Source organism: Stylophora pistillata, chromosome 7 (assembly GCF_964205215.1).
Source record: "Stylophora pistillata chromosome 7, jaStyPist1.2, whole genome shotgun sequence".
NCBI classification, from domain to species: Eukaryota; Metazoa; Cnidaria; class Anthozoa; order Scleractinia; family Pocilloporidae; genus Stylophora; species Stylophora pistillata.
The window spans coordinates 23,864,051-23,891,586 of NC_142525.1; the positions used below are offsets into that span (position 1 = coordinate 23,864,051).

At 39.4% G+C, this 27,536-nt stretch overlaps 1 pseudogene across 1 annotated transcript; it reads right to left on the reverse strand.

Annotated features, from left to right (window-relative positions):
- Window positions 1-2,257: 2,257 nt before the first annotated feature.
- Window positions 2,258-27,281, reverse strand: LOC111334714 (uncharacterized; annotated as a pseudogene). The gene is made up of 9 exons (XR_015989197.1): window positions 27,094-27,281; window positions 24,770-24,917; window positions 10,803-10,944; window positions 7,790-8,089; window positions 7,236-7,376; window positions 6,418-6,746; window positions 4,111-5,281; window positions 3,404-3,672; window positions 2,258-3,116 (listed from the first exon to the last, which is right to left on the reverse strand). The product of XR_015989197.1 is annotated as an uncharacterized LOC111334714 (transcript).
- Between the last annotated feature and the right edge of the window lie 255 nt (window positions 27,282-27,536).

Below are 27,536 nucleotides of genomic sequence, written 5' to 3' on the forward strand. Positions count from 1 at the left end.
AAAAAGGTACTACACGTATAATGCCTGATGCCATCTACAAAGCATATTTTTTCCATTATCTAATCACAAATAAACATGCCTACAACGGCAAAACCTACTACCCTTTTTGGGAAATGTGATTTCCCAAAACCGCTATTGGTCTAGTGCTTTGATATCCAGTTCTTATTAACCGAGCAGGAGGTCTGTATGGGAGAATCTTGACCGAGGTCGCCAGTACAGACCGAACGCAGTGAGGTCTGTGCCAGCGACCGAGGTCTAGATTCTCCCATACAGACCGACCTAGCTCGGTTAATAAGATGTTTATTATATGGCTGTGTGTTATATGCCAATCTTTTATATTCTTTGTACCTTTTTTTTGCTAGACCGGTCTAGATGGGAAAATCTAGACCGCTTTCAATATTGATTTCAGCCTATCAAATTCGTGAATCCGGTAGTTCCCAGTCGTTGTGAAACACAGCCATATAATAAATCAAATTAATGCCGGACCACGCTAAGGTTACAAAAATACAAAACATCTGATTTCTTAATTCTTGAGCGACTAGAAATCATGTGCAATCTCCTCAGTTGAGACAGGCTATCAGTGTTTTTAGAAACATAGAATCTACTGTTTGCCACAGAGGGAGACCAATGCTTTATGAACAAAAGACAAACATCTATCGCGTTTTGTTGTGAATTGATGTTTCTATCTCGACACTAATAATAATAATAATAATAATAATAATAATAATAATGATAATGATATGGCTCACTGGTTACGGTTTTCGCCCTGTGCTGCCTGATTAGAATGTAGCATTCAGTTGATTTCTCTGCGATAATAGTAACAAATATCTTTAGCCAGGAGGCAACCTCACCCTCAGGTGGTTTTCAGGCTGGTCCTGAGTAGAAATTATAATATGTAGAAGCTAAAAAATTGTTCAATTTAAGAAAAGTTAAAAATACAGTTACAATAGAATCTTAAGATAAAATGTAAAATTCAATAACAAAACTAGAGAACATATTTTATACAAGCTTCATAAATAAATCAAGGCTATTTGCACTTCATGTAGACATTGGAAGCCTGTTCCATTCGTGTAGCGCTTGATAAATCAGTCTTCGTTGCCCCCACAGGCACCGCGCCGAGATTTGGGCAAAAGAACGTTGTCTTTGTGCCTAGTGTTATAATGGTGTATTCCCCTTGAGTGTGTAAAATTAAAATTCCAGTTAATCAGCCCATGCATGCATTTAAATACAGAAGAAAGACAGTGTTGCCGTCGCCTTTCTGATAAAACTAGCCAATCAAGCTCATTAACTGCCTCTGTTTCGGAAGAGTGTTTAGCTTTGTCAAGGATCAATTTAGCGGCTTTGCCTTGCAATAACTGGACTTTAGCCATTAGAGTTTTGCTGTATTTGTCTCCCCACACACTGTCACCATAATCCACACTTGATACAGAATATGACTTGCATATTTATAATTTAGGAATTGATCCAAATGGGCCTTTTGTCAAAGTATAAAAAGTTTTCTCCTGGGCACAACTATATCTGTGACCGCCTCCGGGAAAGATAGCTACCAATTCGGCCGCACTGTATTACAGTAAAAGGTCGACTTTATCGATGAATTATTTAGCTTACATAAGCGTGAGAATTTTTGTTTGACCTAGTCACAATTTTGTATGTCTACTTCGAAATGTTTTCAAAATAAAAATCTTAGCCTAATAGCGATAAGGTAGGAAAGAGTCTAAGTTAGAAGTGTGACGAATTGTGTGGTGCAATGTCAATTTTTTGCATGTGAATCTCGAGCAGGACGTGGTCTCGGATGGATACGAATCAAAAATGTAAAACATAACAACGAATTCGGTGATCCCTGTTTTTGGTAGAAAACGAATCTTAAAGCAGACTCGTTGAACGTCGCGCGCAAATTTCGTTCGCAAAGATCTTTTAAAAGCCTGGCCTGCTGCCGCAGATGTTCTTGAGTAAATATTTCAGGTAATATTTCAAAATGGTCAAAAGATACTTTTCATCGCCTTCATTTTTAAGATAAACTGCGATATCTACCAAAAAAGGTGTCAAATTCCTTTGACAATACGGAAAATCCACTCTAAAAAATTTATGAATTATTGCAAAATGAAAGTGGAAGGCTTGATCTAATATTGTGCCTACGATCATACTTGGAAACTACTATGAAGGCAGATTAACCCTCTTTAAATATTAGCAATGTTTGAAATAAGCAAACTGTTTTGCGTCACCTTAATTTCTGTGTAAGTCTAAGATGTTTGTTTTTTCCTCTTCGATGTTCTTACAAACTTACATCAAAAAGGCAAAGTAATAATAACGACCTAAACCTGTCGAAAGTGATATTAAGTGCTTCTCTTCGTCTCTTCCAGTAACCATCTGGAAAGGTAATGAACGGAAGCCGTCACCGCCTTTCTAAGTTCGTTATCTTACTGTCTTCTCAGTATTAAGTACAAGCAAAGGAGTTAGTAGTTAGTTCTCAAGTCAGCTAAATGGAAGAATTTGGACATGCCTCGTTTCTTTCGATACAACATTGTCAAAGTTTATTGCAAGCATACATGTGCCTCTCCTTCTTTGTTGGTAAATGACACGGATTCTCGTTTTGGCTTTGGCTTTGTCTTTGGCGGCTTTGGTTTAGATTTCGGTTTGGGGACTGTGTTCGTATCCAAAAGATTCGGGTCGCTGCCTGTGGTCAATTGGCTTTGGGGTTCTTCGGGCAATGGATCATTTTTTGCCGGAAACTCATTAGCCAGTGCCTGATTTATCATTTCAAGGACTTCCTGGCTCGTCTCAGTAGTCGGTCGCTCTTTTGGGTCGCTCAACCAACACGTCTCCATGACGATTTTCTACATTTCCCAAGAGCCCAAGGGTTCGTGCGTTCCTTTGATGTGTGTTGGGCGAAGTCCATCTTTTATTTGATCTAGAAGCTGGAACTGTGAATGCTGGGTGAAGAGCTCTATTTCAAAGGCTGTTTCTGCGTAACACATCTCCCAAAGTAACACACCAAAGCTGTACATATCCGCCTTTTTGTCGTACATTTCGCCAGCCAAGATATCTGGTGCCATGTAAAGAAGAGATCCGCACAACGTACCCGTACCAGATAGTTTCACTCTGTTATCAGCTGTCAACTTAACAAAAGAGAATTTAGTGTGACAAAGAAATCAATATGTTCAGCTAAACTGGGGAAGAGATTAAATTTCATCGCAGTGGCGAATAGGAATGCTAAGATTCCGACCAGCGATATGAGGCTGTGGCCTCGCTCGACTTATATTCTCAAAGCTTTCAGGTTTGTTGGTAATGAAATCAACGAGAACACATGTAAAATAGTTACTCTTTTTTTCCTTCGTCCGTCTGATTACATATCCTCGGATAGTATCCTTTCTAAACCCAAATCACTACGGAGCGTATAACTTACCAATACATTATCCATTTTTAGATCTCGGTGGACATATCCTTGTTGATGGACATAACTCAAGGCATCTATGATCTGCAGAGCCCAGAGCAACACCTTTTTGCGCGCCACTTGATCTTCAGAGCGTGCGGGAGCACTTTCAGCATGGGAAATGAAGTGTGTTTTGAGTTAGCATTCACAGAGCTCTAAGACAATCATTACTTTTCGTTACAAACGGAGATTGTGAAAGATGTGTTCCCAAAAAGTTCACTATGTTTGGATGCTTAAGAACGCTGAAAGGTAAGAAACGATATAGAACATGACCAACATTTCTTTTAATCTCTAGTGTTTTTATGTATATGTATTTTTGCATTGAGTGAGGTCAAACTTGCCCCAAATTAGACTCTGATGACAGATATACATCGAAAACATTGACTTAGGCGCTATAAGATAATATTGTGATACTTGTAAGAATCTTTTAGAGAAAAATTTGTTCAGTGCTTTATCTTAATCGAGCTGCAGAAGTTTTGTCATGAAATATGGAGGGACAGGGTTAAAAGTATTTTACTCAACCCTCGATTCAAAAGCACCTAGTTCTGGTTTGATTTCATTAAAGAGTAGTTTTTGTCCTACTCCAAAAAGCACATTTCAATAAATGCTCTTGTGAGATAAGTTTTGTATCTAGTTCTCTGAAACGTAATTTTGCGTGCAATGCAAATGTAGAGCCCTACCTGAGAACTTTTTCCTCCTTGGTAGAATGCCAAACGTTGCTGCTCCTAAGAGAGCTATTGTTGACTTTGAGCGCCACCTTTGTTTCTGGTTGTCCTTCTTGCAAGAGAATACCACTGTAAACAGTGGAAAAGGTTCCTTTTCCAACAATATATTTATCATCTTGGTTCCATAGTAGTTCCTCTGTTGAGAAATCCGATGTTCTCATGGAACTGATTTTGAAAGCTGTTAATTCTCGCCTCAATACGTCTACACTTGTATTGATAGGTTGGTAGATCCTCTGGATTTCGCACGCGTTCCTCGAATCGTTAAGGAGTTGTTAATAAAATTTCTTTTCACCATCTCTAATTCGAGGAATTTCGGCTTTAATCTGAACCAGGAACTGAACGGCATCCTCCAACTGCTCATTTATGAAGGGGAGCAAGCTATCCTCATTCGCAATGATCCTCAGGCACTTCTTAGATTTCTTCTCCATGTATGAATTCGGATTAGTTTTGAAATCTTCCAGCTTCTTTTTGTATTGGAAATTCCTTTTTAATTTCTTAGTTAGAGAAGCCATGAGAGTAGTTCTAAGTACCACTGACGCCAAACCTTGTCGGTGCCATACTGGAGCCTTGCCTGATGGAGGTTTTTTAAGAAGTGTTTTAGGTTGAATTGTTGGTAGCGTGGAGTATGCACCGTTGGGCCTGTTCTGCACTGAATTTTCAGAAAGAGCTCCTTCTTCTACGTTTCTGAGATCTTCTTCCATGATGTCATACTTCTCGATACAAAGTCGAATCAGGGAAACGTAGCTTTTGGCAAAATGATGTTTCTCATCTTCCCATTCCTGTATAAACTCCCGCGCTCTTTCGGAGATGCACCTTAATACTTCACTTTTGGCTTCTTCCCACGTTGGTTTAATAACAGGGATCTCATACTCGTGCCACGAACAGAATTTATTTGCGATGTCGTCTGATTTGAAATGGGCGACAAGATCAGTAATAATCCCTTTGATTACTTGCATTTGGTGTTCACTCAGCTCGTCGAAAAGGTTGGTCCTGTTAGCTTTCCAGTTCAGCTATTCTATTCATCACTCGTTTTATCTTCTTCTCTATTTCTTTGCGTGACATAGTCGTTGTTTTCAACAGACTGCAAACTTGACGAGACATCCGAGACAATAGGTCTTCAAGCCACCTACAGGATGTTCAAGAGAGTCAAGTTCACCGAAATAACTTTAATTCCGTTTAATTACTCGCGCGATCTTGAAAGCCCTCTCCTTAGGCATGAATGACGATCAACGTGAGCGGAAGTAATAACCCTTGAATTATTTCAGGAAAACTCCATATGTATTGACATCGTCGCGGTAGGAGACGTTAATTTCCCACGCACGAAATTACTGTGTGGTGGATGTCCTCCCCTGGGGTGGGATGGGTGTGAATTGGCCCTGAAAAGACCCTATGGGGAGTGGTCAATTAACGTATGTATGTATGTATATGTATGTATGTATGTATGTCCATTTACGTTGTATCTTTGATTTGTAAATGAGGTCAGAATTTCACCGAATTATGCTAATGAGGTCCGAAATTAGATCATCGATTTAAGGACTATAATAGAATTTTGCGAATTTAAACCCTTCATAGATGTATTAATTTTTGACCCCTCCCCCCATTCATCACTAGGGACAAAGCTTACTTTTCATACTCAAGCACTTAAAGACATAGTTAACTACGCGAACTTAGTAGTCCATCTTGCCAAAACGTATCCCGAATTCCGATACATATAGCGAAAAATAGAGTTGTGGTTTGAGTTGCGTAGATGTAAAGTCCATTGTAGTCTATCCCCTTAAATTTCATATGTTTCCCCTGACGATTTGCTGCTGCTTGCTCATATGAAACTACAACGCAATGACCTGATCAGGGGCGGGTTTCTCGGGAGTCTTGTTAATTATACGAATCCCCAAAAGGTGGTCTTCGTATGCCATTTACATTGAAAAATATGTCATTAGAGTCTTGAAATTTGAACAATAACAGCAAGGCAAAAGTAATGGCTAGCCGATATCCAAAACTCCTTTAAATATATCTTGATTTTTAAATATGGCCTTGGGTGCATATCGTTGTCGGGACCCGGGGCTTAAACTTGGATCTCTCAACCAAGAGTTCAGCGCGCTGGCCGCTAGAATTGTTTCAGTTAAGCTGAGGAGAAACTCTATTATCAATAAAACTCAATGATAAGTTGAAAGAGCATTCTTTTACTACAGCATAAAGCTCTGTCAGCCAATATGATCCTTCAAGTGGAAAGATGTCGTTATTTTGAACTTATGTTTGGCTTACCTAAAGTAGATTTGAAGACTACTCTGTACATAGGACACAACGAGATTGCTTATTCCATCCAAAAGTTTAGCGAATTCCTCAGTGATGACCCCATACTTCTGTGCGCACTGAGCTCTGTTGCAAGATAGATTGAAGATCTGCTTCTCCGCATTAAGGTCTCCAAACCTTTCAGTAAGTTTCTCAATTTGCATTTGCTTCACTTGCTCTGCGTTGTTGCCAGGAACTTGATCCCACTTGTTGGAAAAAAATAATGCGCACTTGGTAAACAACCTGTCGTCCATTCTTTCATCCTTCTTAAGACTTTTTGCTTCGCTGAGCAACATAAGAAGCTGTTTAGGAAAATAAAATATCAAACTGTAAAGTTATTTCGCTGGGGTACCTAAAGTAAAAAAGGCATGAAGACGTCAGAGAAATGAATACACATTTAGTGACTGGTATATGATGACTGGTCCAGGAAGAACGACTTTTCTTCGCCTGTTTCTCCTGAAAAGAAAATGAGGCCCTAATGTAAAGCGAGGTTGGGAAAGGTTACAGGTGTTTTATCACAAATCTAAAGAAGTAGCAGCAAATAAACATGATAATTAATACAAACTAAGGAGACTCAATGAGGAAACATTCAAACCGAAAATTGAGGCATGAATTAAAACACCGACAGATGATTATAGGGCTACGCGGTTCGAAGAAATGGGGAAAGTACAGCGCAAGCCACAGTATCCTCTCCAGAAGTAGTCCAGATAATTGGAAATTCACTAATGTCTCGATCATTCATTCATGGTCTGAGTTCAAAAAACATATTAAGGAGAGGAATGGGAGCTCACTCTGTCCCTCTGAACTCCTCCAGCATTAGTGCTGTTAATCACATAGATAAAGCAAAAGGCTTCAGACAGGTAGTTTAGGACAAATTTATTCATGGTTTCGTTTTCTCCGACTCCAGGACTATCAAAAATCATGACACCTTCCTACAAGGAAAGAAGAAACATTTAATCATTATGTAACCTTTGTTGAATTGATAGCGATCATAGCGCTACTTTATGATTGTAAATGTAAATAGATACATCTCCTTTACTTTTATGATCGTTTGCTCCAAGTATGGCTATAGAACTCACACCTCGAGTTTATAACGAAGGAAACTCACGCTGATTTGGTTTGATCCTTGCTGGATTATCACCCCCTTTTCTACCAACACATGTTAGGGGAAGGCTAGACATACAGTGAATGGATCCAAGAGTTAAAGGAAGCTAGAAGGAGTTTTTCATTTTTTTGAAGGTCGCTCATTGAATTCCGTTAACAACAAACACTTATTTTTGCTCATTTTGTTTTTGTTTTGTCTTGTTTTATTTTTTTCTTTCGAGTTATACAACGCTGTAGTTACCTTAAGCAATTCATGTGGCCAAAACAGTTCCATTTTTTGATAAGGAGATCCTTTCTCTCGTCCATTTTTTAAGTTGAGAAACTCTTCTAACTCTCTTTTAAAATCTTTCGAAAAATTTTCAAATTCCCGGTAAATGGGTTCCTGTATATCGTCGCTTCCTCCCTTGAAGTGCACGCGAATGGCACGTTTCGCCAAATTTCAGCTCGCATATAGTTGATGTGGTAATAAGAATTGAATAAGGAAGAAGTTCCTCTCCAAGGATGAGGTTGATAATGCTACTTTTTCCTGCACTGGTTTCACCTGTTTTTCAAAGATGATCTTTGTTAGTAACAAAAGGGGTGGGAATGACGCCAATAACGTCTAGGAACAACAGACCTCAGTCATTGGAGAACATGATTTCCAGCCTATCAGGTAACGTTTATATTATCAATTGAACACCTATTTGGTTTGATAGTATGGTAAGTAAATTCTTTATTGCAAAACAAATTCTTGAAGTCAGTGGGTTTGGAGTAAATGTCCATTTTTGATCGGGATTAAAAAACTGATTGACAACTAGAATTTTCGTCCTTAAATAACTTGCGTATTATGAAAACACACTGTGTTTCAAAAGCCTTCAGTTACTAGTGAGTTTTGTTCTTGTGCTTCTACCTTTCAACTGAGTGTGATACGCCAACTGGATATATGCTAACTTAAGCTTCTCGCGGTGCGTAACGTTGTGACTGGATACCTCCCACAAGACTCCTTCAGCTGTATGGAGTCTTTTATAATGAATAAATAAGTTGGAAGTTGGAAGTTGGAAGTTGTGTTACGTGACTGATTATTACATCAAATGTCCAATTTCTTCTGCATTAATACTAAAATTTTAACTGCATGGCTGGGAATGATAGCGCTAAATCAAAAATTTTTTCTCTAACAATTTGGTTTTTTAAATTCAAGAAATCTAAAGTTGTGGTATACTGAAATTTTTAGAAACCAACAAAAAGTGGTTGGTTAGATGTATATTTCGTGCCAGCACGAATGATTTAATTTGTTACTTTAAAATTTTGTCGCTGTTTAAAGAATTTCAGTGCTCAATGGAGATGTTGGGGTCGGAGGTGACTTTATTTGCGGTCTTTTTCAAAACAAAGGAAAGTTGTTATTGCTTTAGGGAGAGGCAAGAGAGGAAATGAAATAGACAAGAAAACCTTCCGTAGAGACTGCCATCTTCATCTGACAGAGCGAAAAGTCTTCCCATAGTCACACAGGATCATTCGGAATATTGGCTTTCACTAGACCGGTCATAAATCAATTTAGTTAGTTGTTTTACTTTATTTATTCACTTAGTCTGGTATTCCAAGGAAAAATAATACATTCCGTCTACCCAGGTGGTGTGCCCACTCCAATTGCATTGCATTATGGTTACGTTATTTTTAATACGGCGGTAAAAGCGGCAGAAATCGGCAGATTTTGACTGAACATTCCTTAAAAGTTAAGCCGTTTCTTTTTCCTTTCACTATTGGTATATATAATTTGATATATTCTGAATGTGTAGAAGTATTTTTTGTACGTATTTGTTGCGTTCTCAAGGATAAACGCAAGCACTGTTTCTTAGCATGTAATTCGAGACCGCTTTTCGAGAAGGTCAAATTCGTTGTACGTCTTAGTTTCAAGCCTTTCAAAGACTTATATGACCACTTTGATCCTTCATAGAACAGTTCTAGCCAAACGCGCTCTAACGCGCTCCAACGGTACAAATGGTTTAAGCATTTTAAGTGATAGTGTTTGAGACCCTTTTATGAAGCGAAAGGGCCCATTGTTGCGTTTAGTGTGTTGCGTAACGTTGTGAGGCGACACGTCGAAAAGCCGAAAAGCCAAAAAGCCGGCGGTCGACCACTAAAAGGTGTTGATAGCCTGTGCGTCTCCTACTGTTCGCTAGCGCTTTTAAATCTTCTACCCTCAAAGTTTAGCTCTTATTAGGATATCTCTTCACGAATTTCCTTTGCGTTGTAATAATAAGGGTCCGTTTTGAGGTGTCATTTCCCAATCTGTATGCTCGTGAGTAATTTGGTAACATCAACTAAGTTGAAATTGTAAATTGGACGCCTTAAAGAGCTAGCTTTTTTTTTTCAGGTTTTTAGCTCTTTACGGGGGCCAATTTACAATTTCAACTTAGTTGATATCACCAAATTACCTCGTTGCCCCCACCGACCCAACACCACAGTTTCTTTAGAAACCTACCCCCTTGTATGCTCTTGAGGTTTGGCAAAGGCGGATGAGATTTTGTTACAAAAGGCAATATATTCTTCTGCGCGCGCGCTATTTTCTTTGTTTTGAAGTATACTTCTCTCATGCAGAAATAACTCCAGAGATACGTTTCTCAAAACCCTCATCTAGGTTTCCTCTATTCTCAAAGGGTATTTTTAAACTCTGTATGTTTTTACTAAACGAGGAGTGAGATAAATTCGTTCTTAGGAGGCGTGGGGCTTTTCCTTTTAAAAAACCTGTATTTACGCTTGGTGAAAAAAGTTCGTGTATTACAAGGTCCCTGTCTCTTTAACATATGTTCGCATGTCAAGGGTCAATTCCCTGTTAAATAAGTCGCGTCTAAGGATATAATTTCTGACTGTGAAGTTATTCATCCCGCCATCGGTTGTGAGTAGCAGATTGCAGTTTGGAATCTTTCTTAATAACGTCAGTTGCCTCCCAAGAACAAATTAGTCACGGAGGAATGACAGGAGTTGCGCAGGCCCGTCAAACGTTTAAGCTTTCCAAGTAACGGAAACAGTCGGTGATTCCCCAATATAATCCACGTGTATGCACGCTATCTCGCTGCCATCAAAGAAGTTCACTACAACGCGTCAAAATGCAAATGACTCAAATTTTGTTTTACTATTATGATGCAACGCAATCAGAGTGCGCACACCGCCTGCCGTCTCCCTAAATATTTTACCGCGAATTTAAGGGGGTTAGAGTTGCGTCTGACCTTGTTCACTGACCACATTTCTACGTTAGATATATTTCGTACTCTTCCTACCTGCAACAAGAATTACATAGTGATCCTTTAGCCTGATATTTTCAACATTTTTCTTCAAGGTTGTTCTAAAGTCCCCCATGCCTCCTTCCAGGTTTTTCACGATGACTTCTTTTAAGTCACTGAAGAATTCTGCTGTATTTTCCTATAGGTCACACGGCTTATCACGTTTTCTTTTGTCCAACTTGCAAACGTCTGAGAAGGTATAGAAACAAATAGGGTTATAACAGAAACAAAAGTTCTTGCAGTAATAACAGCACCTCCTTACTCTTAATACTTCTGCGGTAGAAAAGATTTAGTTCTGTCAAAATTTCCTCAGTAAGGAACTACGGATAAATAGTAAATCGCAGTCGAAGCACCTGCAGAAAGTAAAGGCACTTTCACAAGCGCACTGAGATATGTGAACAATATCTAATGATCGAGGCCTTTTTGCGTTGCACATTGACATACAAACAAAGACCAGATGAAAAGCTGTCAAATATTAAGAACACATTCGTGTCTTTCAAACCTCATTTCCACAAAAATAGCTTTTTAATATTTATGCAACCCCTTTCTTTTTAAAGTTAATATCTCCTAATCAGAAAATTTTCGCCCTGAAGATTGAGCGCTCTCTTAGAGTTCCAGCTCACTTAAACGTTGTCCGATTTCGCTGGGTTTAGCTCATTTCCCAAGAATTAGAACATCATTATTCAGACAAGATTCCTCCACCGACGGATTTCCTAAGAAACTTGCCAGTTGAGAAAATCAGAAGTTCAATGAATAAGGATTCTTATCTTCAAATTTTCAAGAATGTGTCAAACATCTAGTTTTAAAGGGGCGGACTGAAATTTAGAATTTGAACTCCGCTAAAAGAAAGTAAGAAATAAACCGAGAGGATAAACAGAAGCGACTATTTGCTATCTGCCTAAAGGCGTATCATTATATCAGTCTGGAACACCAGGGCTGCATGATGAATTCAGTTAAAAGAACACGGAACAGACATATCGATAATTTCTTTGTACTGGTGAATAAGGGCACCCCATGATCATGCTCTGAGTTCGCATCGTTTCTTGTGTTTACCAAGCCACACACCGACGGACTAGTCTGAATATCATACACGGTAAACGCGAGTCTTACATCAGCTGTGAGGCATTTTGAATAAGCTAATTTTCAACTTCGGTCTGGCTAATGTTTGGTGTTAAAAAAAAAAAAAGAAAAAGATTATTTATAAGGGCCTAATCGCGCCTGTTCTCCTCTTTTTTGATTTCTAATGGAAAAGTTACAGTTTTTACTTCGAGCGGGTTTCCTAAGAAATAAACATTTAACATATAAATTGCAGAACTGCTTAAAGTCAATATGCAAATTTTTCGGGGTTACCAGGTAATCGCGTGCTACCATAATCTTTTTTTAACGCAAGGCAGTGTCCAAGAAATATCTCAAATATTTGACATAACTGACCGTTGAGAAGCTAACAACGAACGAATTTCTTGACCCAGTTCTACTTGCGAATAAATTTGGGGAATTCTTCGTTAAAAAAATTGAACTCATCAAAGATTCTATCAGTGGTATTGAAGTAAATCCTCCTTATTCTGATACTGCTGCTCCAGCTGTAGAACTTGACAGTTTTTCGCCGTTATCAGTGGAAGATGTTTGCAATATAATCAGTACATCGTCTAATGCCTCATGCTCCCTGGATCCAATCCCTACATGGCTTGTGAAGTCTTGTCTTGACGTCCTTGCGCCCTCCACTACTCGCATGGTAAATTTGTCTATTCGCCACGCCTATGTTCCCGATGATTGGAAAACTGCAATTGTGAAACCTCTATTAAAGAAACCGGGTCTAGGGTTAACTTATAAAAACTTCCGTCCGGTAAGCAATCTAACATTCATCTCCAAGATCGTCGAAAAGGCGGTTCTTTCTCAATTGTTTAAGCACTGTGAATACAATGCTCCTCTGCCGAAGTTACAATCAGGGTTTCGAAGATTTCACTCTACCGAAACTGCCCTGCTTAAGGTTCAAAGTGATATTCTTATGTCAATGGACCATCAGGAAATTACGCTTCTTGTGCTACTGGATCTAAGCGCTGCTTTTGATACAATCGATCATCAGATTCTCCTTAATGTTCTTGAAAGCGATTTTGGAATCATTGGCTCTGCCCATAAATGGTTTGCGTCTTATCTGTCTGGCCGAAAACAACGTGTTCTCATAAACGATCGAACATCAGATGATTTTCATTTGAACTGCGGTGTCCCACAAGGCAGCTGTATGGGTCCTATTTTATTCATATTATACATATCTCGACTATATCACGTGATCGCTAACCATCTCCCCTCTGCTCACGGATATGCCGATGATACACAACTTTATCTGTCGTTTAGACCCAATGACATATCTTCGCAAGACCACGCCATAGCTGCTCTTGAAGCCTGCATTTCGGATGTCCGCTCATGGTTGATTTATAACCGCCTGTTAATTAACGATTCTAAAACCGAATTCTTAGTTGTTGGTTCCCGCCATCAATTATCAAAAATCGCAATTGATTCCATCACAGTCGGTAATTCTACCATTCAGCCTCTCAACTGTGTTCGAAACCTGGGTTCCTGGTTTGACTCCAATATGTCCATGTCCATTCACATTGGTAAGATCTGCAGCAAAGCTTTTCATGGATTGTATAAAATTCGCCAAATTAGGAAATTCCTCAGTCCTGAGTCCACGAAGACTCTTGTTCACGCATTTGTGACTTCGCATTCAGACTATTGCAACTCCCTTTTATTTGGCGTACCCAAGTACCAGACAGAGCGTCTTCAGAAGGCGCTCAACGCCGCTGCTCGACTAATTTTTAGGATTCCCAAGTTTCACCACATCTCGTCCGCCTTATATAATCTTCACTGGCTTCCTGTGGCTTATCGCGTCCATTTTAAGTTGTTACTTTTAATTTATAAAGCTTTAAATAACCAAGGCCCACTATACATAAAAGAATATCTGCAGCCACACAGTGTCAAGGGTCATCAGCTACGTTCCTGCGATCAGGGTCTCCTTATGGTCCCAAGAACTAACTTTAAGACCTTTGGTGATCGTGCCTTTGCCCGTTCTGGACCTTTTCTGTGGAACGAACTGCCGCTTGAAATTCGAAACAGTCCAAATGTAACGATTTTTAAGTCAAAGCTTAAGACACATCTATTCAAGCTGGCTTACAGTTTGTTTTGATATTTTGTCGTTTATCATTTTAATATTTGTAGTTAATATGTTGTAAAGCGCTTTAGAATATTTTATAATTTTAGCGCTCTAGAAATGTAAATTATTATTATTATTATTATTGCACTCATTGATTCCTCATGGTCCAGGAATTTCATTCCAAGTCTGGGAAAATTTATGCTCTTCAGAAAAGTGGATTTTTTTACGGGTTCAAGTACTTTGGTAGGTTTTTATAGACTTTAAATTTAAATGAACTAAATTGGGTTTCAATGAACAAAAACAAAAAATATGGTTTTACTGGCAGCACATACACTAAGTGGCTCTTCTTCGCCTATCCAATTCCCCATTGAAATGCAATTTGGAAAAAGAAGAAAAAATTAACGAGATGCAGGTGTTAGGTTTCCAAAAAATAAATCCTTTTTTCATGTTGTGTTAAGGAACTATCAATTCATCTGCTTCGTATGTGAGTTACCGAAAACATAAATAATTGGGAGGAGTGGATGACTGTGGGAGTGGCTGTAGGTCGTCACTAGAGCTAATTTTGGAAAATTGTAAAATTGGTCAGGGAAATTCTACAGTTGTCAGGAAATCTTAACCTTTACTAGCAATCAGATTGTATATAAGGATACCGAGAACTTTGAAATAATTTCAGCTAGCGCCTCACGAGATGTACAATAGATGGTATGTTGAGTGAGTCTTCTTGAAAGGATGCCTTGGTTAAAATTGTCATCATTTTCTACAAGATTGTTACCAAACATTTTGCCGAGAACAGAAGTACCACAAAGTCATTGACCGCACTGTAATTAGCACGAGAATTTCCATTCTTTGCCATCATTAAAGTTTCTTCAAGCGCTAAGTTTTTTGCGACCATAGTGTTTCTCTTTACGAGTAATAGAATGACATACTGAGGAATCTTCTACTTACATTTCCAAGTTTCCGTTGGGAAGATCCCTCTAGAGCTGCCAAATGCTCATTCAGTTTGGCTTTCATGTCTTCGATTCTGTTCCCTTTAATCCTTTTGCGCTAAGATTAAACGATTTCAGTATTTCCAAAAGATCCTCCAGTTCCTCGATTTCGTCTACATTGGTCTGCATGTTCTCGTATATGCATTAGAGGAGGACACACAGTTCGAATTCCTTGTGTATTCTTAGCACTGAGTATTGGAATTCAGTTCAGTCGGCGGTCGTGAAGTTACCTACAACTGAGGGGTAAGAAGTTTGAAAGCTTTTAAGAAGACTCTCAATAGTCGTCTTTCTTTATATTGTTCTCACATTCGATTGGTGAAGAATTTGACAATGAACTACAAATGTAAGTACATGGACCTTAAGCTAAATAATGAAAACAAATAAAATCACCCGACTAAGGTATTTGACACTCTCAGGAGACAGCTATGGCGAGTCTCGACTTAACCCAATGGTTAGGGTTGGGGTTGCAGAAATCCATTGACCTTTTTCCTGTATTTTGATGTTAGGGTTACAGTTTAGGGTTAGGGTTACAGTTGGGTTAGGGTTTGAGCAACCACTAGTCAAGTGACCAGCATTCTCATTGCCCTCTAGCACCCTAGGGCAAGTATCCAGACAGCACTGGTCTTGGTGAGCCCAAAACATTTTGCACTATCCTGAGAATTTAAAAAACTGTTTCTTGCAGTTTGTGCTCTAATCCCAAATTCAGCCCTCCAATGCTGTTGACAACTACCCTTCCCTTCTAAATCCTTATTCTTTGTTAAGATTCGCACAAAAAAGTCTAGTTTTACTGATATCATAACTAGTTAACAGCTTGCACAGTTAGATACATGAAAATAGCAATATAGTGTCAAAAGGAAAATTTTATTAACCCTTTTCTATCAATCTAAGCATACATGCAGTCAAATAAGACCCATAACTGTTATTTGTTTCTTGTTGAAATTAAAAGACAACATTATGTAAGTGTGTACATTGCAAGGCTGTTTGATGTGACACTTATTGCAGCCTAAAACACCCACAATGATTCCCCATTTCCATTGCAGTGAACCGTTCATATAACAACAAATCCCAAAAATCCAGCATTCTGCTCCAAGAGCAACACTGAAAAAATGTCGACCTTTCAAGATCAAAACTTGCTCAAGAAATCAAAAGTTTGCATTCAAAACACACCTCGGGGCCAGATCTTGCTGTTCGGCTGGAAGATGCCTTCTCACTTTCTCCGCTAGCCCTTGTTCCTCCTTTCAACGAAAGCTAGTGTCGCAAACACGACCTTTGCCTCGTTTATGACCGAAAAGAATTCTGGAAAATCCCACCACAACTCGAGAAGGCAACACCTCACATTTCCATTTTAGAAAGTTATTAGAATCGTGTCGGGCCACCCAGTCCTACCAGCAAAATATCACGTCGATCGAGACTTTTGCCACTCAAAACTGGCCCAAAAAGCCTTGGTAGGTCCTAGTAGCCATCCACAGACAGGCCAGAGACACGACTTCACTTGTGAACTCGCCAAGCTTGCATGAAAGCATTTTGGCGGTCCAGTGTACATGAAACCACCTCACCTCTGTTTTCTTTCAGAGGCCTGCCTCTACCCACATTCCAGCTTAATGATGCTGTCCTCAGGGCTTCTGTAGAAGGAAAATGGCTCGAATAACATTTATAAACGCGAGAAAACCAATCGATTTGAACGCATCCAAACATAAGTGGGGGATCTAGGTCGCGTGACTCCGAAGTCTGAGCCCACGGTTTCTCAAAACTGCAAATATTGTAAGGGATACCTCATGTAAAGACAAACAAAGTGAGCTTAAGTTTTGTATGGCTAAATTATGAGGTTTTTTGCCGAACGGTAAAGAGTTAATAATTCAAAAATCTACTTTGCGAGGTAGATTTTACACTATGTTTATAACGTTGCACAATTAATTCTCGTCATTTAGGGACGAGCTGATTGCCTTAATATGGCCCGGGTCGCATTAGAGCTTTTCTTTTTTTTCGTTTAAGTGGATGATATTTTTTTTATTTCTGTCTTGAGTGAAATGGGTTTGTGATTGACATATGAATCAACCAGTGATGTTTTTGTCAATGGATTTTAGTTAAATGCGATCAATATGGTCTAAAAGTACTTATGAGTGACCAAGAGTGACCCCGAGTGACCACGAGTGACCATGAGTGACCACGAGTGGCCACGGGTGAGATTAAATCAAAATATCTCAGTTTTGTTACTATGACGTCATTACGCAGTCAAATTCACATCATTTCACCAAATACCTATTAGAAAGGAGACTATTGATTGAATATTTTCCGCGGCATACGTTCGATAGTTGAAAAAAAGTCCAAAAAATATATTTAAAAAACCATAACTCCAGCAAAACGTATATTTTATTATATTTTATTATATTACCACGGTAACTTCATCCTCGTCTTCGCTTAGAACGATTACATCCCTTCGATCTTTCTTTTTTCCAAGATTTCCTTTTTGGGGGGAATATCTTTACGCTTCTTGTTTAATAAGTCAGCCATGACCGAACTTGACAAGAAACGCGCAAACCCATTCTAAAGCGCGCGGAAACGCCCAAAATGTCCCCCCATGGTGTCTAGCTGCCTAGTTCCCATGGTTATTGTTCTATACTATTTTTGGAATCATACGAAGAGGTTAGGTGTAATAAAAAGTTGTCATGATAAACATATATTCATACGAATTGTTCACGACCCAAGCGATATATAAGCTAAGAATATAGCCGGACTATTACTTTGACGCCAGGAGTAGTGAGTTTACGACGCAAAACCCAATCAAGTACTTCTCCAGACATCTCGTCGGCAGTACATTTGAAAGTTGAATGGAATTTTCCAAAGGGAAGGGTTGATCATTGACAACATTGGGTTGTTAAGATAGAGCCAAATAAAATGGTCATGCGATATTTATGACTCTTCTTAAAATCTTTTCTGTTTTCAACCTATCGTCACTGTGCAATCTGTATATTATAGTCCACACTGCAAGTTTTTAAATATTATCGCATCTGTTTTTTATGTTTTTTAAATCGTCCGCTATGCATTTATATAGTAAATAACTTCAGTTTTCGTGAGTAAGTCATTATTTCATGAAATTAAGTGAAAATGATTTCGTAATGACGTCACAGTAAGAAAACTGAGATATTTTGATTTAATCTCACTCGTGGTCACTCGTAAGTACTTTCAGACCCTATCAATGCGATCTCCACCGCCGGAAAGTGCAAACATTTTGCCAAGTTTTGGTTAGTCAAAATTTGGAAAATATTTGAATTCGCTCTATTGACGACCCGACCCCAACGTTGAGTATAAATGAGAAGAGGCTGCCGGTCTTAAGAGGATTAAAAACTTCGCTGTTGATAAATGACCGGCAGCCGGTAAAGGTTTTGAAATCACTGAATGATCGGCAGTCTGATATTTTGCTCAAATTTAAGGAATCGAAGAAACGTGGACATTCACCGCGTCGAAAAATACTTTGAAAAAGATGCATGGTTGTCAGTTCTTAAATCTACAAAGGAGAAGATCCGCGTAGATTTTGTTTGTTCTGTTTGCGCAAAAATGATAAACGACGAAAGTGAAGTGACAACGATAGAAGTTTTCCAGCGCTAGTTGCCTTTAAATCTTATTTGCAATCATTTCATATTTTTCATGTAATTAACTTAAATCGTCTTGTGACACAAGAGTTAGACTTGTGGTCTATAAATATCTGCTGGATGGCTTTGTACTTCTTATTCGACATATCATAGTTTGGATATGACCGGTTAGATTCCTTAGATTTGAGAAAAGGATCATACTGCCGGTCATTTAGTGATTTGAAAACCGCTGACCAGGCAGTCGTCCTAAAACATGACTAAGTGATAAACCATGGTTTCGCTCTCTGAGCCGAGCGTAAACCAAGCGTAAACCAAGCGTAAACCAAGTGTTAGACTCTCTTCGACTTGCGATCTATAAAGCTTTCCTGGGTCGCTTGGCAGTTCTTAATCGATGTATGATAGTTTGAACTAGATGGGTCTCTTTGAATCCTTAAATTTGAACAAAATATCAGACTGCCGGTCATTTAGAGATTTGAAAACCTTGACCGGCTGCCGGTCAGGTAGCCACAGCGTAAAACTTCGTAAATCGTGGCTCTCGTGACAAATGTTAAATTTAAAAATTACAAGCACTTGTAAAGTTTCAATACCTAGTTTCTCACAAAATCTTTCACTGAAAAAGAACCAAAACTTATGCCTGTATCCAATGCGAGGTGAAAAAAAAAATTTATGGTGATTCAAAAAGAGGTGCGTGAAAACACAGAGCAATAAATTACAAATCCAGTTACATCGTCATCCATGTTGGCACATAACAACAACGAATGAAAAATTGGAGGACTTGTGCCCAGGGAGCGATGTCTGAAGTCTGAAGTCTGAAGTCTGAAGTCCCTTCTCGACTTTCGTAGGAATCAAACTCCCGCTTTGCGTTCGCCGGATTTTGTGAATCACCCCGTACAATTTCAGAGCGAATTGGACTCGGCTCAGTCCTACTACCATTATTATTGTGGAATTATAGAAGCGAGTTATTGATTTTCTGTCTCGTGCATTCTTCAATATTTGTAAAATCATCTCTTATTCTGGCACTATAGCACGCTTAAAGTTTTAAAGCGGCGAAAATAAAAGGAATTAAATGTATCTGCATTCATTGTTTACCTGAGAAGATAAATTTTCATTATGCAGGAAAAAAGAAATTGTTTCCATAACTGTTTTTATAATTTTTTTCAGCGGCTTCATGTTGAACATAATGTTCCTCACCCACAAGAAATTTTTTTCCAGTAAATTTTTAAACATTCCTTACCAAGCCAGCGATCCAGTTTTGGGTATTTAAGAGCCACTCCCGCCACAGGGGGCCTATACAATCTGTTTGTGTGGCCGACTGTTGTTTTACAGTGAATGTACCAGATTTACCGTTTGCCTCACCTATAGTGATATATTGCTGACTATGTACATAAATCATTGATAAATAAACGTTGAATCACTTTACCTGTGGTGTATAGTCGTCCTTTTGCCTCAAAAATAATTTTTTTTTGAGCAATTTTGAAAAAGTCTGAGCTCGTCGTTAATGTAATGCATAAAAGAAAGACAAGGGTGGAAGCCTTGTTTTGAAAGGGTTCAAGCGCCCGAGCAATTTTCCGCCCGAAAAGCGCATCGCTCCACTTTCAAACTTCACAGTATTAAGGTAAAAAGATGCACGATTCTCCTCGTACCTTCCACTCGAAAATCCATCCAAACGGACCGGAGCTAGCCCTCGAAGAAAATCAAAATCCCACAGTATTTGAGCGCCTGGGATTCGTAGCAAGATTCTCATGTGCCAGCCAGAAACCGTCACGTCTGATTATCCTGTTCTGATTGGACGACGTTATTTTGAATTGGTCAATCAGACGTGACGGTTTCTGGCCGGTACATGAGAATCTTGCTACGAATCCCAGTCGCTCAAATACAGTACACAAACAGATTGTATGGGCTCCCTGTGCTCCCGCTAAGAGCGGTCCTCTCGACTTCCCGTCCAAAAACATTTTTCCTTAATTTTTTTCCTATGAAAAGTGTTTAGGACACATGTTTCGAAAAAAAGTTTGTTTGTTTTCCAATTCCCTCTTTTGCCCATCCTCGGAGACCCAGGGGCTGTGAGTCGATTTCAAGTTAAGGGCAGAAGAGCCCCTGGGGACATTGTCTTACAAGACTAGTTCCAAACGGTCGCAGTCGTTCTGGCATCTGATTGGTGTCAGAAAATCTTTGTGTTTTTCTTCCCAATCAGAGTGAAGTGTCCTTTCGTGTGTTTTAACACGCACATATACAACAAGCTCTGTTGCTCGTTATGTTTGTTTTGGCCACGTGCGTCGAAGCTTTGCCCGAGGTGAAAAGTTTCAGTCTCAGCACACAATGAAAGAGAAATCGATCAGATTGTCCGCGAAATCTTATCGGAAATTATACTGAATACTTTCGCGCGTATCACAAGAGAACGAGTTTAAAAGTTTGCGAGGTTCGTATAAAACATAATGGTTGCAGGCATTGATATGTCGCTTTAAACGTTAGATGAGATGTAAGCTTAAATCTTTTTAGATTTTTTGTATAATTTGTTGTGACTGAAACTTTTCCAATCCCGCGAAGTTATTTCGTCGCACGGGCCACGCAGGTATGTGAAGCAACTGGCGCTTACACTTAGCTTTCTGTGCGCGCCAAATTCTAATCGTTGCTTTGTAGTAAAGTCTTTAAAACATGGCCAAAGTTGCAGAGAACGTTAAGTACGGGGACGACCTCCAGCAAGCGCTTAAAGAAAGCTTAGCTGTGTTTCCGGTTAGCTAATTAAAATCTGAACAAATACTAATCATAGAGAACATCGTGGAAAGGAGATATGTTTTCGGACAGTTAACGAAGGGGTGTGGAGAAAGTTTAATCTTTCAACTGCTGCGTTGAGTGTTCAAATTCTTGAGCTCGAAAGGCCACGGATTCTCTTCTAGTCCCTTACTCATTGTCATTTCACCTCTTTTGTCGATTGTTGAAGACCAAGTTAAATACCTTTGATCATTGGGAATCGATGCTGCTTTCATTGAGGAAAACAAAACCAAAGACCAAGAAATATTGGATGGAAAGGGCGGGCTTGCTTTATTGTAAATGTCAGCTTAGTACAGGGTTATCTACCCACATCTAATAAACAAAAGTTTCCAAGTTTAGCTTTTCTTTTTTTTCAAGCGAAGATTAGATTAGATTTTGGCCGGGCGTGCACAAAAAGTTGCGTAAGCGCCAGTTGCTCGACATACCTGCGTCGCCCGTGCGACGAAATAGCTTCACAGGATTGGGAAAGTTCCAGTTACAGCAAGTAACACAAAAATTTTATTTTTGTGATTTTATTTTTTGTGATTTTATTTTATTTTTTTATTTTATTTTTTATTTTTTTTTTTAATTATCTGCATGGTACAAGTATTTTTATGTTATCTGAACACTGTTGATATTTCTAAATATTTTAAAATTTTAATGCATAGTTTATCGGCTGTATTGTTACTTATTATGATACTGTGCATAGTTTTGTTTTTTTTTTGTTTTTTTGTTTTTGTTTTTGTTTTTTTTTTATTAATTTAGTAAGTAGGTGTCCCCAATTAGCTCTATGAGCTAAATACATTGACACGGTAATAAAGATTTTATTATTATTATTTATTAAAATCTTGAAAGATTTAGGCTTACATCTCATTTAAGGTTTAAAGCGACATATCAATGCTTGCAACCATTATGTTTTATACGAACCTCGCAAACTTTTAAACTCGTTCTCTTGTGATACCTGCGAAAGTATTCAGTATAATTTCCGGTAAGATTTCGCGGACAATCTGATCGATTTCTCTCAAATTGTATGACGAGACTGAAACTTTTCACCTCGGGCAAAGCTTCGTCGCACGGCTCAAACAAACATAGCGAGCAACAGAATATTGTTGAATATGCGCGTGTTAAAACACACGAAAGGACTGCAAAGGACACTTCACTCTGATTGGGCAGAAAAACACAAAGATTTTCTGGCACCAATCAGATGCCCGAACGACTGCGACCGTTTGGAACTAGTCTTGTAAGACAATGTCCCCAGGGGCTCTTCTGCCCTTCACTTGAAATCGACTCACATCCCCTGGGTCTCCGAGGATGTCTTTTGCCTCGCCACAAGCAAAATTGACTTTTGGCTAGACCACCAGTGCAGACGAAGATCGAAAGCGTAAATTTCAGAGCTTTTGTCGAGCGCGCTTCGACTGTAATAGTGTAGTGCACGGAATTCTCTCTAGCTTCAAGTTGCAAGCTCTACTTAGTCAGTTCACCAACAAAATACGGAAACTTCACTTGAAATCCTATTCATACCAGCGTAATCAGAAGAGACCCTTCCCTTCGACCTTAGTTTGCATATCAAAAATTGATCAATTTAAAAGAAAGAATTCTCAAAATGCAGGCGTAAATCGGGCTAAAAAACATACCGGAGGATAGTTTATACACCAATGAGGTCACCGATTGCTTGAAACCTTCGGGTATATCTCTAGCTTTCATCCGCCATCATCTTGAAAACAACGCAAATCAATGTCTTTACCCAATCACGCACTTGTCAAAGCTAATTTGCATAATTCTGAAGAATGACCAAGATATGTCGTTGACTGTTCAAACTTCGTTTGTTTATCTTCTTCGAAAAGTATTTTAGGTTTTCCTAATAATTGGATAGAAAATAAATCGTGAGTTGTCCTAAAACGTTGCATAAACATGATCAGTCGTACCGAGCTTGCATGACTTACAAAATAAATAAAGGTGATCGGTAGGCGCTTCCTAGATAATTTTCCTTGAATCAGATCTACAGCCACGTACAGAGTGGAGAAGATCTAAATTATAGAATCCAATTTGGCATCCTGGTCATTGCAGACATACTGTGTAGCTTAAAAGGACACAAAAACAAGTTAAAATACATAACTTGGATATATCAACATAGTTGAAATGGTAAATTGGCTACCGTAACGATTAGAAAAGCTGACGTTTCGAGCGTTAGCCCTTCGTTGGAGCGTTAGCCCTTCGCTCCTACAAAGGGCTAACGCTCGAAACGTCAGCTTTTGTAATCGTTGCGGTGGCCAATTTACCATTTCAACTTTGTTGATATATCCAAATTATTTCGTTACCCCCACCGACGCAGCCCCAAACAGTTTTTTTTGAAACTATCAGCCTTTATTCAAGTAAAAATACACATACGTTACGGTACCAGTGTTATTGACAAAACGACCTTCTGCAAGAATTCTTGCAGTTTCTACCGAGGCTTAGCACACGGAATGCAGTCAACAAGCCCCCCTTCCTGAACATTTGCTGCCATCACTAGAGATATTATGTTGTTACGGTCCACAACGTTGTTGTGCGACAAACTGAACCTTTTCCTGCGACTATCAAACCTACTAGGCAAATACTGCGCTGCGTGATTATGCTAATTAATTGACATTTCATATGACGCAAATGTTGGTAAACAAAATACACCTCTGGTAATAAATAAGTAAAAAGTCGAAGTATTTAAGTATAAAAATCATTTCGAAAATGGCACTTCAGATTGTCCTAACGTACGCGTGACATACTTCTCAGCTTGGAGGTAATTTGTTGATGATAAGGATATCCAAGCCAAGAATGATGGCGAAACGTTGGTAATCTCCCATACATTTTCCTTTATAACAATGCTAAGTTTCTTTGTCTCCAAACTTTTGTCTTGAAGTGTAAGATGCATTTCGCGATGAAATCACTCGAAGCTAGGGGCCGGTCATTATTTATAACCCGGGAGGGGTACAGGGGGGAATCGAAGGATTCCACCTAAACCAGCCCTAAGGCTTTTTAATATTCGTGTAACCCCCACCCCCACAGTGGCAGTTAATTTTCGTGTAGTCTCCCTTTAAATTCTGTTGGCGACAACTTATCTCCACTTCGTTTCCCCTATAAAACACGTGATCCCCCCAAAATCCTCCACCCCTGGCGAGAAATGGTGACAGGTCCCTCAGCTTCTGTTTCCTCTAACTATGCCCGCTGCGAATGTAACTTAGGTATCTCCGTATATAAAATACCTGAAAACTAGTTAATGGAACAATCGAAAGTCAAGAAATGGAATTAAGCACAGAGTTTGAGATAATCTTCCTAAACTTCTTGGAAACATGTGCATTCGTTACAATGTCTCTCAGTTTTTGAGTAACGTAACCTTCAAATCTCTACCTTTGAAAGAAATGTAAAAAAACCACACATTTTCCTCAGCGTAGTGACTTAAAACTTCCCCAACGTGTCATTTGTAACATGTTCGCAAATATTGCGCCCGTCGTATAATACTAGATGAGCAAGTCCGATTTCGGAAATAACCCCTGCTACATCCTTTTTCGTTGCTTCGTGTTCAAGGTAACCGTTTTCTTCTTCGATGAGACTTTCATCGTCGTCGACGTTTGCATCCTGCCCTGGATCTTTCGGGACTGTGGCTTTTCTTCGTTTCAAAGCAGAAAGCCTCAGGAAGAAACTTTGAACCTGGCTTTTCGTTAGTCATTAATTTCTGGTGAATTTTGTCCTACCATCTGCCTCTCTCGCCTTTCTCGTTGCTATCGTGACTTGCGCGGGATCGGCTTTTCTGCCTGTTCTTTCAACGGTTTGAAATCTACTTGAAATATACCGGTACCCTTTCACTTTCTCGGTGAATCTTGTTCCACTGCTTTTCGGTTTCTGAAGGGCCACCATCTTACACATTTTAGTCAGTTCAACTTCGCCTGTCACTTCGGGTGTTGCAGTCTTTGATTCCAGTGTTGGTTGGGGGGGGGGGGGGGGATTTTATTGTCCAGTCACGTCTAAGGCTGTCGTAAAGGCTCTCTGATGCTTCTTTCTTGCTGTGCTCCCCGAGGTGCACCTGATCTTGGAGTTTTTCTGAAGAGGTGAACTCAGCGCAGCATCCTTGTTCTGGGCAGTAAAATAGCATGTCCTCTTTATTATCGCTGGAACTTTGGCCATGATTGCGATTCTGTTTCATGGTCCATGGAGCTGTTACAGCCAGCTTGATGTTCATGGGAACAACTTCCTTGAAACTCGGGGTTTTGGGGATCACTTATAAAAAGATGCATACAATGGTCAGGGCAAGGACTGCCATCTTGACAGTGCATCCAATACTTTGTCTTCAGGTATTGCTTGGCATCCTTCAGATTCTTTCGAACGTCTTTAGAGACGATTCTAACTCGGTCTGCTGGTGCGGCAAGGCCCTCACGAGTCAAATTTTTGTAAAATACTAACCTTCACATTCCAGGAATTGAAATATATTACTCACGGGGTTCGACTAGAACTATCTTTCCGAAAACTTCGAAAACATCTCTAGCCAGTCTGGCGTTGAATACTCGGCCTCCTTTCACTGCCTCATTTTTCTTTGTGCTCTGGATGTTGACAAGTACTTTAAATTTACTGCATTTCCAGTGTTTTCCCCAAGCGTTCCGATATTTAGAACACACAAACATCCGTTTCCTTTCTTTCCTTTTCGAGGGAAAAATGACTGGAACGAAGCAAAATTAACCCGTACTCGAGGATTTCGCTGGATAGATGGTAGTACTTCAAATGACTTGATACGTCGTCTTGGCATTCCAGGAGAGATATCGGGGCTGGAACTCTTAAATACCCGCACCCACTACAATCTCTTCTTTCCATGAAACACGAAGACAGTTTTGTGCGATAAATTTCTCGAAACATTTAAATAAGTGAAGAACCTCTCCTCTCCGCTAAACAAACACGTGGCTAACAGACATAGCTAGAGCGAGGGGGCTGGATCGAGAGCCCTCACCCCCTCAAAAATATCGAAGAGCGAGGGAGGGTAGACCAATGTAAGGTAAAATACCATCCCCAATTCCTTTACTTCAGTCTATTTATAACTTTTGGTCCTAATTCGTTACATCAACTACTTTCCAGTTACAATTTGCGTACCCGCGAAACAAGTCATGAAACAGCTGGACTAGTTACCATAATCACGTCACGCAATATACCAGGCCGGGTATGGTCGCGGGGAAAGATTGAGCTTGTCCCTCAAGAACGTTGTGAACTGTAACAACATAAAATCCCTAGTGATGGCAGCAAATGTTCAAGAAGGAGGGCCTGTTGATTGCATTCCGTGTGCTAAACATCGGTAGAAACTGCAAGAATTCTTGCAGAAGGTTGTTTTGTGAATAACACCGATGTACATGTACATGTATTTTAACTTGTTTGTGTGTCCTTTTAAGCTACACAGTATATCTGCAATGACCAGGAAGCCAAATTGGATTCTTTAATTTAGATCTTCTCCACTCTGTTCGTGGCTCTAAATCTGATTCATGGAGAATTATCGAGGAAGCGCCTTCCGATCGCCTTTGTTTATTTTGTAATTATACCTTATTATAGGAAATTAACGCTGCATGAATTTAACGCCAATTGTAAAAATTCGCGTTAATTTAAGTCACGTTATTTTTGTTGAGCGTTAATTTCCGTGAAGTTAATTAGGTGCAGCGTTAATTTCCGCGCTCTTAATTCCCCGTATTTTAACCCCAATTTTGGAACCTGTTCAGACATTCTTGACACTTAAAAAACATTAACTACAAGCTTTCTTTCCATTTACCCTTTATTTTTCATCTTTCACAGAAGCTAAAGCAAAGGTTTACAATATTTCGAGTTCATCTTCATCTTTGTCGATGTCAGAAGTGTTGTCAATATCTTCTCCTTTGATTTCGGCCAAGATATATTTCGAATCGTCAACATAGTCTTTCTCGACAGAGTATGAGACTTCCTCTGTTCTCTCTTTCAAAATCGCCAGTCTTCTCGCATTGCTCCACTGGACAGAAACGACCATTGGTGTTTCAAGGCCTCCTTGAATTAGTGGCGATCTTTTCGGCTTCACCGAAATAACTCTTCATATAAATTTGGCTCCTTGTTCCAAAGCATAACACACATAACAGCTCAGTTCTTTTGGTACATGACCAACAACCACATGGCTCCGTTTTGTTCAGTTGTAAATTTCTTGGTATCCGCAGCCGCCATTTCACACGGATTTCTGGCCATTTCAAGTGTTGAAATAAATTTGTTCCAGTTGTCACCACCAACTGTG